This window comes from Sorex fumeus, unplaced genomic scaffold, assembly GCF_029834395.1.
Source record: "Sorex fumeus unplaced genomic scaffold, SorFum_2.1 ptg000065l, whole genome shotgun sequence".
Lineage (NCBI taxonomy): Eukaryota > Metazoa > Chordata > Mammalia > Eulipotyphla > Soricidae > Sorex > Sorex fumeus.
Window position 1 is genome coordinate 2128169 of NW_026606122.1, and position 11653 is coordinate 2139821.

The window sequence follows — 11653 nt, forward strand, 5'->3', positions numbered from 1 at the left end:
CATGATACTTTCCATGTAGTACCACTTGTATGTAAATTTCATAACTTCATCTTTTCTAACAGCTACATAGTACTCCATTGTGTAAATGTACCAAAGTTTCTTTAACCAGTCATTTGTTCTCGGGCACTCAGGTTTTTTTTTTTCCAGATTCTGGCTATTGTAAAGAGTGCTGCAATGAACAAACACGTGCAGATGTCACTTCTATTATACTTTTTTGCCTCTCTGGGATATATTTCCAGGAGTGGTATTGCTGGGTCAAATGGGAGCTCGATTTTTAATTTTTTGAGAATCGTCCATACTGTTTTCCAAAAGGGCTGAACCAGTCGGCATTCCCACCAGCAGTGAAGGAGGGTCCCTTTCTTGCCACATCCACGCCAGCACCGATTGCTTTCGTTGTTTTGGATGTGGGCCAGTCTCTGTAGTGTGAAATGATATCTCATTGTTGTTTTGATATGCATCTCCCTGATGATTAATGATGTAGAGCATCTTCTCATGTACCTTTTGAGGCTTGTCTTATTTTAAAGTAGCCAGTTTAGTCCTACTTGTAATGATGATTTTGAGTTTATGATATTCATGAATTATTGTTTATCTGTAAAGTTTTGTGACTTGTTCCTTCTGTTGTGAAGGAGTCTGGCTGGGTAAAGTGTTATTGATGAGGCATTCATTTTATCGAGTTTTTTTTCACTATATCCCACCACTGTCTTCTGACCCAGAGGGTTTTGTCTGATAAGTCTGCTGTAAATTGTAAGGATGATCCTTTGTATATAATTTCCCTTTTTTGTCTTATTGCTTTCATTATTTTCTCTATGGTTTTCATTTTCTCATATATATATATACATATATATATATATGAGTCTTTTTGTTAGGAGTTATTTTAGCTGGTACCCTTCGGGCCTCTTGGATCTGAGTGCATGCACTCTTCAGTCCTGGGAACTTCCCAACAATGATGGCTTTAATAATCATCTGATAAGGGGTTAATATCAAATATATACGGCACGTGCTGAACTTTATAACAAAAAAATCCGGTCCCATAAATAATGGGGTAAAGAGATTAGCAGAATCTTCCTTCAAGTAGAAATACAAATAATATATGGCGCATGAAAAAATGATTTGTATGACTAATCCTCAGGGAAATGGAAATCAATGCAACAATAAGGTTTTTTCTCACACCTCAGAGACTGGCACACATCAAAAAGAACAAAAACAACCAATGCTGGCTTGAATAGGGAGAGGAAGCCACTCCCATTCAATGCTGGTGGTTTGTTGACTTGTACAGCTTTCTGGCAAACAATATGGATATTCCAAAGAAATCCAGGAATTGAGCTTCTATTTGACCCCATAAGCCTTCTTGGAACTTATTCCTAAGATCCACAAACAAAATTGAGAAAAGTCACTTGAATTCCAATGTTCACTGCAGCATTATAAAAAATAACCAAAATCTGGAAACAACACAAGTTGCCAAGAATAGATGACTGGATAAAAAAAAAAACTATGGTACCTATAAACAATGGAGTATTATTCAGTCATCAGAAATAACAAAATCACGCAATTTGTTCCTACATGGAGGGAAATGGAGTGCATCAACCTGAGTAAGGTTAGTTGGATGTACATAACTAACACAGAATGATCTCGGTCATATGTGGGATATAAAGAAACATAATGATGGAATAATAGATAACCAAACACAGTGGAAACAAAGAACACAAGAACTGGTATTCAGTAGGAATCATGCCAATTGAGGGGCTGACTGATAACACAGGGAGAGGGCAATGACTATGATGGAGGTAAGAATTCAACCACGAGGAGGATCTGATGCTGAAAGGTGGTAAAGTGTTATATAGGGAGCCCTAAAACCAAGAGTATTGCAAACTACAGGCAAAATATATATTTAAAAATGCACCTCTATAGAAGTAGACTGGTGGGTAGAAGTTAAATAGTGGGGGTATTGGTGGAAGTACATGGACAATGGTGAAGGATCTACGATAAAATATCCTATACCAGAAATCCAATCATGAATAGCTTTGTAACTTCATGGTGACTAAATAAAAATTCTTTTTAAAAGATGATTTATGACTTCATCTTTTCTAACAGCTACATAGTACTCCATTGTGTAGATGTACCAAAGTTTCTTTAACCAGTCACGTGTTCTTGGGCATACAAGTGGTACTACATGGAAAGTATCATGCTAAGCAAAATGAGTCAGAAAGAGAGGGACAGACATAGAAAGATTGCATTCATCTGGGAAACATAGAGTAACAAAATAAGAAACTAACACCCAAGAATATCAGAGTACCAGGTTTTAAGTACCAGGAGGTTTACTCCATGGCTTGGAGGCCAGCCGCACACGCTGGGGGGAAAGGCAGCTCATATAGAGAAGAGAGGACCAAATTAAGGGTGTTGGGAGGATCCTCCCAGGGTGGGAGATGCGTGCTGAGAGTAGCCCCTAGACTGAACATGATTGCCACTCAATGCCTCTTTTCCAAACCACAACACCCAAAAGGAGAGAGAGAACAAGGAGGAATGCCCTGCCACAGAGGCAGTGTTGGATGGGGGGGACGGGGGGGTGGGAGGGATACTGGGATCAGTGTTGGTGGAGAATGGGCACTGGTGGAGGGACGGGTATTCGATCATTGTATAACTGAAACTCAAGCACAAAAATTTGTAAATCTACAGCTGTACCTCATGGTGTTTCACTAATAAAAATCTAAATAAAAATAAAATAAAAGTTTTCAAAAAATGAAAAAAGATGATTTATGCTCTGTTGTAACTCCTTTGAGCACTTTAGAAAAATATTTTGAATACTTTTCTGACAATTCAGTCATCTCCATTTCTTTGCAATGTTACTGGAAGTTTACTGTGTTCCTTTCTTGGTATTATATTTCCTGATAATTCAGGGTCAATAAATATGTAGTATTTTATGGGTGCCTGCACATTTGACAAAGTCACTTTCTTTTTAGTTTTTAGACTACACCCGGCAGTGCTCATGGTTTACTCCTTGCTCTAAGCTCAAGCATCACTCCTGGTGGGACTCAGGGACCATGTGGGGCCTGGTGATTGAATCCAACTCGGATACTTACGTGACAAATGCCCTACCTACTCTGGCTCCAAAGAAGATGTCGCTTCTTGCAGACTTTATGCCCTGATGTTGTAAGAAAAGGCCTCAATTTACAAAGGGAGAATTTTTAGACCATAATGAAACCTTTGGCTAATTGTTACAGAACACAAGTTTAAAATGTATGTTGCCTCCATGAGTATGAAGTCAGGAATAAAAGAATGTCTTTTCAGCCCAGATCACTGATATGTATGGTATCAACAATGGTGCCCTCCTGGTAGAGTACTGTGCGAAGTTGTAATGACTACTACCATTGCTGGTTTCTTAAGTTACACCTTTAGATTCAGTACCTGGGCAAGAAACAGTAATAAGTTTCTTTTTTTGGTTATTATTTTTTAATTTTATATTTTTTTATTTAAAAAATTTTTATTAGTGAAACACCATGAGGTACAGTTGTAGACTTACAAATTTTTGTGCTTGGGTTTCAGTTATACAATGATCAAGTACCCATCCCTCCACCAGTAACAAAATAGGAGACTAACACCCAAGAGTGGCCGAGATTAGTACGAGGAATTTTGCTCCATGGCTTGGAGGTCAGTCACACATGCTAGGGGAAAAGGGAGCTCAGATAGAGAAGGGAACACCAAAAAAGGGTGTTGGGAGGATCCTCCCAGGATGGGAGAAGCATGCTGAAAGTAGACTATAGACCAAACATGATTGCCACTCAATGCCTCTTTTGCAAACCACAACACCCAAAAGGAGAGAGAGAACAATAAGTTTCTTAAGTTACACCGTTAGATCTAGGAGCTGGGCAAAAAACAGTAATAATATACTCTATTGGTGGGGAAAATGAATAATTTTAAACCTATATAAAACCTAACAAAACTTAAATTTCTGCCATCCTTAAGCTCATGTGTATTCCATGATCACCGTACTATTTGCCATATTCATCAACATTATGTCAGTAGTATGAATAAGTGAAGTCATTTGGACTATTGTTTCAATTTTTAATATTCTTTTTGTTGGTTTGAGGTCTGTGTTGGTTTGAGCACATTGTGTTGGTTTGCGCATATTGTGCTCTGTGTTTACTTCTGGCTCTTTGCTCAGGAACCAATCCTGGTGGGGTTTAGGGTACCATATGGGGTTTTGGAGATTGAATCTTGGCTGGCCACATTCAAAGCAAGTATCGGTTGTCTCTCTGTTCCACTCTATTTTTTCTCTGGGATCCAATATTTCCATTTTGGATGGAGTCTCACAAGTGGTGCTCAGAGAATTATCCACTAGAAATTCTCAACAAAAGAGATTGACAGTTCAATATGTGGTTCTGAAGATGTGGTGCTTCTTGGGTCTTGTGGTACCAGGGATTACCTATGCCACCCCTGTTGTGTTTGGAGGTCCTCCAGGACATACACAGTGATACTGGGGTGGGGGGGGCGCTCTAGGACTATATCTGATAAAGTGTGAGGAACCAGGTTGTTCCTGGGATAAAACTGAGGTCAGCTTTGCAAGAAGCATATGTCCACTCATGTTGTATCTTTTTGGGTCATTAATATTTTCTTTTGATCATTGACAATTGATGTAGCTATAATGTGGAGATAAAACATTTTCATATGTTCTATATTTTACTTATACTAGTTGAAGAATTAATGTATATATTATTGGAAAAGCAAGATATAATAAAAATAAATTCTGATGTTAAGAATAACGAATTTTCTATCCATAAAAACTTAAAAATTTGATAATAGATAGTTTAGTAGGTTGATTGTTTAGATTTTGATACGGTAGATAATTTTAAGAATATTATATCAATTTTGTATAAATTTTTCATTTTTTAAAAAAAAAGTTATTAGTGAAACACCATGAGATACAATTGTAGACTTACAAATTTTTGTGCTTGGGTTTCAGTTATACAGTGATCGAGTACCCATCCCTCCACCAGTGCCCATTCTGCACCACCACTAATCCCGGTATGCCTCCCACCCCCCCATCCTCCCATCCCACCCTGCTTCTGTGGCAGTGCATTCCCTTTTGTTCTCTCTCTCCTTTTGGGTGCTTGGTTTGCAAAAGAAGAATTGAGTGGCAGTCATGTTCAGTCTATAGTCTACTTTCAGCATGCATCTCCCATCCTGGGCAGATCTTCTCAACACCCTTTATTTGGTGCTCCCTTCTCTATCTGAGCTGCCTTTACCCTTAGAGTGTGCGGCTAGCCTCCAAGCCATGGAATAAACCTCCTGGTACTTATCACGGCTATTCTTGGATGTTCGTCTCCTATTTTGTTACTTTATGTTAAATTTTTCATTTTTAATTATAGATATCTAAGTATCTTGTAATAATTCCCTCTATACTTGTTTGAATATTTGAATTTATGGCACTAACCAAAATAACTAGTGTTTTATCAATTCTTATTATTTCAAGAAAACATTAATGAATTTTCCACATTGCATAAGAATAGCTAAAAATTCGTGTGTCAAATTTGCCACCTCAAATTTTTTAAGAAACAAAGATCTACAAAACATATATTAAGGAATTCTTTCTAGAGGAAGAAATAATTCATAAGTTACCCAGGCATAAATGGAATTAGATTCCAGATACAATAAGGGGCAAAGATTGACTACTACCAGTAGAGTTGAATTGCTGAGCAGAAATTCATTGTCACCACAAATTCATGACTTAAGACAATACTTATTTATTATTTCTCATTTTCTACATATCAAAGATCCAGTTAAAGTTTAGCTAGATATTTTAATTTTCAAAAATTGGGTCACTCCTGGAGGTGCTCAGGATTTACTCCTGGCTCTGCAATCAGGGGTCACATCTGGTAGGCTAAGGGGTGCCTGGGATTGAACTAGATCAGGTGTGTGTAAGGCAAATGCTCCACTGGCTATGCTATCATTCTGGCCCCCAGTTAAGCTAGATCTTATGTAAGGCTGCAATTATAATCTTGGGCAGAGCTAGCCTCTTATTTGCATGCTTTACTAGGAAAAGATTCACTGCCAAGCTCACTTCAGTGATGGAAGATTTTCTTTCCTTGTGGCTTTGGGAGTCATTACAGTTTGTAAAATATATATATATACATATATATGTATATAGGGCTGGAGCGATAGCACAGCGGTAGGGCATTTGCCTTGCATGCAGCCAGCCTGGCTGAGCCAGGTTCAATTCCTCCGCCCCTCTCAGAGACAGCTCCTGGTGGTACTCTTGAACCTAGGCTCCCTGATTGTAAAACATGTGCTCCAGCCCACTGGAGTTATATCTGACCACTAGTGGCGAATTTTCAAAGTAAATAAAATATGAAAACAATCAATACAATCAATCAATAAAGACTCAATAAAATATGGAAAAAAGGGATCAATGGTGGTGGAGAATGGGCACTGGTAGAGGGATGGGTACTCAATCATTGTATGACTGAAAAGAAAGCACGAAAGTCTGTAAGTCTGTAACTGTACCCAACGGTGATTCACTAATAAAAAATTTTCAAAGCGTTGTCATACTTTCTACCATACCTCTCCTAAAATAGAATTGTTGCAGCTACAAATAACTGTTCCTTTTTATATGAATCTTGTTCTAGATTGTAATGTTCAACCATTAGTTTTGTTTATAGTAGCACATTTACTGGAGTGTGGAATTGACTTCCACACTCCCCAGGACCCTATCTATGCTCACTTTTCATGGAAACAGAGACTGTTAACATCATAAAATAAAACTACAAAAAGTTATTGTATTAGAGGTGACCAATAACAAGAGAGCTGTTTATGAACAAGGATGTTCATTCTACTAACTGTGAAAATTTGGAAGCCACCTAAATGTCCAACAATAGGTTAATTGTTAAACATCTTATGGCACATCTAATATATGAAGGAATAATGAATAGCATTATTTATTCTAGTAGGTGGTTACCCCGCCCAGAAATACAGATACAATTAAAGCTACTGCCCAAGCAGTATTACCTGAATTTTCTAAAAATGATTTAGCAAAAATACTTTAGAGATATAATACTTTGGAGATATTGGTTTAAATACTAATTATACCAATCTTTAATGGTATAAGGTACCATCTCCCTTGCCCAAAGAATATTATCTAGACTCTTAATTTTCAAACTATGGTCCTTAAAATAGCAACAGCAGTATCACCTGGGAACATGCAAAAAATGCATTTTCAAGAGGGTCAGAGAGATAGCTTATGTAGTACAGCACATGGCCAGTATGTGAAAAGTTCTGCTAGTCCCAAATCAGACCTATTGAATCATAAACTATGAATTTTAAACCCTACACTGTTTAAACAAGCTCTCAAAAAGATTCTGATGCATGTGCAATTTTTCGTTCCCTAATTCAAGTACTACCCAAGTTCCATCTTGGTCATTATGGTCTCCAACCACAAGGTGGCAACATTCTTCTGAATTCCTGTGAGTTGACGGAAGGTTGCAGTAAGTGTACGTGGTCAGCTTCACTGCTCAAAAGGGAATGTGATAAAAGGATGTGAAAGATAAGTAGGAGATGGGAGAAAAAGAAAGGAAGTGGAATGAGGAATAATCTTAGAGGGTATATTTTCTCTGCTTTAAATACAGGTAAAGAGAGGGATTAGGTGGTGATAGCAGAAGGTGTTAATAAACAGATGTTTACAACCTAACAATTCCACTCATTTAAATAGTAAACAATGTGTAGTAACGTTGTAGAATTTGATTGCAATAAATTTCACCAATACCTTCTCGTCTTATAACCTCAAACACCACCCAAAGGCAACTACTTCTTTCTACGATATCTTACCTACCCTCTTCCTACACTCATTCTCTAAAATTGCATTTCCATTTCCAATTTTCTTCCCACTATTGATTTTCTTCTTTTAAAAAATTTCTGCAGTTTTCCTTGGAATCTTATAGCATAATAAAAAAGCTGATCCTACAAAATTATACAGGCATGTTTATTCATTATTCATTAGTCTTTATTCATTATTCCTTAATGAGAACTTGATGCTACCCTAAAGATTCTACTTTCTATACAGTTCTTTCTCTAGAGAAATCTCTTCATTTTATTATCCCCTATAAATTATTGAGCTTGGAAAATTTGGTTAAGGATGGAAAACTTTGAAAACAAAAGTGTCAAAGAAGAAAAAATTTTCTATCGAGTAATGAGATCCACAAAAACATTTCACTTAGTACTATAGCTTCTATTGAGTGTCTCAAGTATACTTTACTTCAGACACTCATTTTTTACTACCCAGAGGGAATGCACTTCAGAAATAATTTTGACTCACTTATTTTTTTCTTTCCTGCTTTCTGTACCATGGATTGAATGCTTTTCTTTTGGCTTGAAAGTAATACGACTTTTTTCTTAGAGTGCTTTCCATTAATTTATGTTTATTTAATCCTTGTAGGCTAGAGCAATAGCACAGCAGGTAGGGCCTTTGCCTTGCACGTGGCCCACGCAGCCGCAGCTGACTGGAGTATGATTCCTCTGTCCCTCTCGGAGAGCCGGGGAAGCTACTGAGAGTATTTCACCCATATGGCAAAGCCTGGCAAACTACCCATGATGTATTCGATATGCCAAACACAGTAACAAGTATCACGATGGAGACATGACTGGTCCCGCTTGAGCAAATCGATGAACAATGGGAGGACAGTGCTACAGTGCAATCCTTTTAATTTATAAATATATGTATTTTTCTCTTAACAACCAAATTATTTGAAATTGTTCACATGTCTGTTTTGTCATTCCCAATCATCCTTGTCATGTTAATAATCTTGAAAAAATTGTTCTTGACTTCTTGGATATGCATATCCTCCTTATCTGTCCAGTACTTTTATAATTTTTATAGCAGTAATAAACTACACTATGGTATTTAATCACACTTTCTTTTCATATGTTTTAGATCATCTCTATTTTTCTCTTCTCATGTGAAGGTCTCTTTCATAATTGTCCTTAACAAGTATCTTTCTGTGGCAAAACTTCTGTGACATCCTATGTCCCAAGATGTTTTTACTAACCTGGTACATTTATATGAAAAATAATTGAATAGAAAATTTTAAATTGAAAGATAAAGAGCTTCAATCACTTTGTTTTCTTCTTGCATTCAATTTTGCTAATAGGTCTATTATCAATTTAGTTCTTTTTTGATAGATCACTTCCTTCTTATACCTTGGAGATTTTGAAAACTTTATTGCCATCTCAGCCATTTCAACATCCTCTCAAAACATGACTAGTAATTACTGTATTCTGAGTTATTATTGCTTCTTTATTTTATCAACCATATATGAATGAAATCACATACCCTATAGGGTCACCCATCACCCATGTAGCAATTTAATAAAGAGCATTTATTGTGTATTTATTGATATATGTGGGCTGGAGTGATAGCACAGTGGTAGGGCGTTTGCCTTGTGAACAGCTGGCCCGGCCGAGCCTGGTTCAATTCCTCCACCCCTCTCAGAGAGCCCGGCAAACTACCCGTGATATGCCAAACACAGTAACAAGTCTCATGATGGAGACGTTACTGGGCCCGCTCGAGCTAATTGATGAACAATGGGAGGACAGTGCTATTGCCATCTTTAATATTTTATATTAGTGTATATATTTTTTCTTTTTTTTTGAGTGATAGCACAGCGAGTAGGGCATTTGCCTTGCATGAGGCCGACCTGGGTTCGATTCCTCTGCCTCTCTCGGAGAGCCCAGCAAGCTACCGAGAGTATCTTGCCCACACGGCAAAGGCTGGCAAGCTAACCTTGACATATTTGATATGCCATAAACAGTAACAACTAGTCTCACAATTTGTAAGATGTTAATGGTGTCTGCTCGAGCAAATCGATGAACAACAGGAGGACAGTGACAGTGACATATTAGTATAAGTGTATGTGTGGATATGTGTATATTTTACCTTATCTCTCCTAGTATATGTGTATGTAGGTATACAAGTGTAGATTTTACCTCATCTCTCCTAGATTTCTGCCACCCACAATGATTTTTAGGTGAGTGGAAAAGATGAACAACGGGCGGACAGTGCTATTGCCATCTTTAATATTTTATATTAGTGTATATATTTTTCTTTTTTTTGAGTGATAGCACAGCGAGTAGGGCATTTGCCTTGCATGAGGCAAAAATTATAGAGTCTATCGAACATTCCCATTTGTTGTCACTTTAGAAACAATTTATGCCAAGGCTTTATCTTGAATACTTTGAAAGAAGTAACACAGTACGGAGTTGATGTTAAGAGTTTATAATCCACACACTGAGAATTTTAAAAGGATGGAAAACTGTATTCCCAATAAGGTAGTCCTCATATATTTCAACAATCCCTTGCTCTACGTAACAAAGATTTTGATGACATAATATACTTTGATACATTCAAAGACTGTGGTTTAGAATGGTTCTGCTGATTTTTGTAGTCAAGAGACAGGTACTGTAGCAATTATGAACAAATTTGTAACTGTATATCTCACAGTGATTCAATAAAAGTATTTACTTATTAAAAATAAATATAAGAACACCCTTTATATGGTGCTCCCTTTTCTATCTGAGCTCCCTTTTCCCCTAGCATGTGTGGCTGGCCTCCAAGCCATGGAGTAAAATTCCTAGTACTAATCTCGGCAGTTCTTGGTGTTAGTCTCCTATTTTGTTACTTTATGTTCCCTAGATGAATGCAATCTTTCTATGTCATCACTCTCTTTCTGAGTCATTTCGCCTAACATGATACTTTCCATGTAGTACCACTTGTGTGTAAATTTCATGACTTCGTCTTTTCTAACAACTACAAAGTACTCCATTGAGTAAATAAAGGGTGTTGGGAGGATCCTCCCAGGATGGGAGAAGCATACTGAAAGTAGACTATAGACCAAACATGATTGCCACCTATTGCCTCTTTTGCAAACCACAACACCCAATAGGAGAGAGAAAACTAAAGGTAATGCCCTGCCACAGAGGCAGGGTGGTATGGACGGGATGGGGGGTGGGAGGGATACTGGGATCCATGGTAGTGGGAAATGGGCACTGGTGGAGGGATGGGTATTTGATCTTTTTATAATTGAAACCCAAGCACAAAAATTTGTAAGTCTACAACTGTATCTCATGGTTTCTCACTAATAAAAAATAATTAATTAAATAAATAAACATAAGAAGAAAATTTTCAAAAATGCTTTTCTTAATCTTATTCTCTTACTGCTGTCTCCAACAATCCTATATTTTTTTAAAAAATTTATTCTTCACATATTTATTTATTTTTTTGCTTTTTGGATCACACCTGGCAATGCACAGAGGTTACTCCTGGCTCTGCACTCAGGAGTTACTCCTGGCGGTGCTCAGGGGACCATATGGGATGCTGGGAATTGAACCCCGGTTGGCCTGCATGCAAGGCAAACACCCTACCCACTGTGCTATCTCTCCAGCCCCTGGAGTGATAGCACAGCGGTAGGGCGTTCGCCTTACAAGCGGCCAACGTGGCCGACCCGAGTTCGATTCCTCCGCCCCTCTCGGAGAGCCCGGCAAGCTACCGAGAGTATTCGATATGCCAGACACAGTAACAACAAAGTCTCCAATGGAGACGTTACTGGGCCTGCTCGAGCAAAATCGACGATCAACGGGAGGGCCTTTACCTTTATATTTATTTATACTTGTG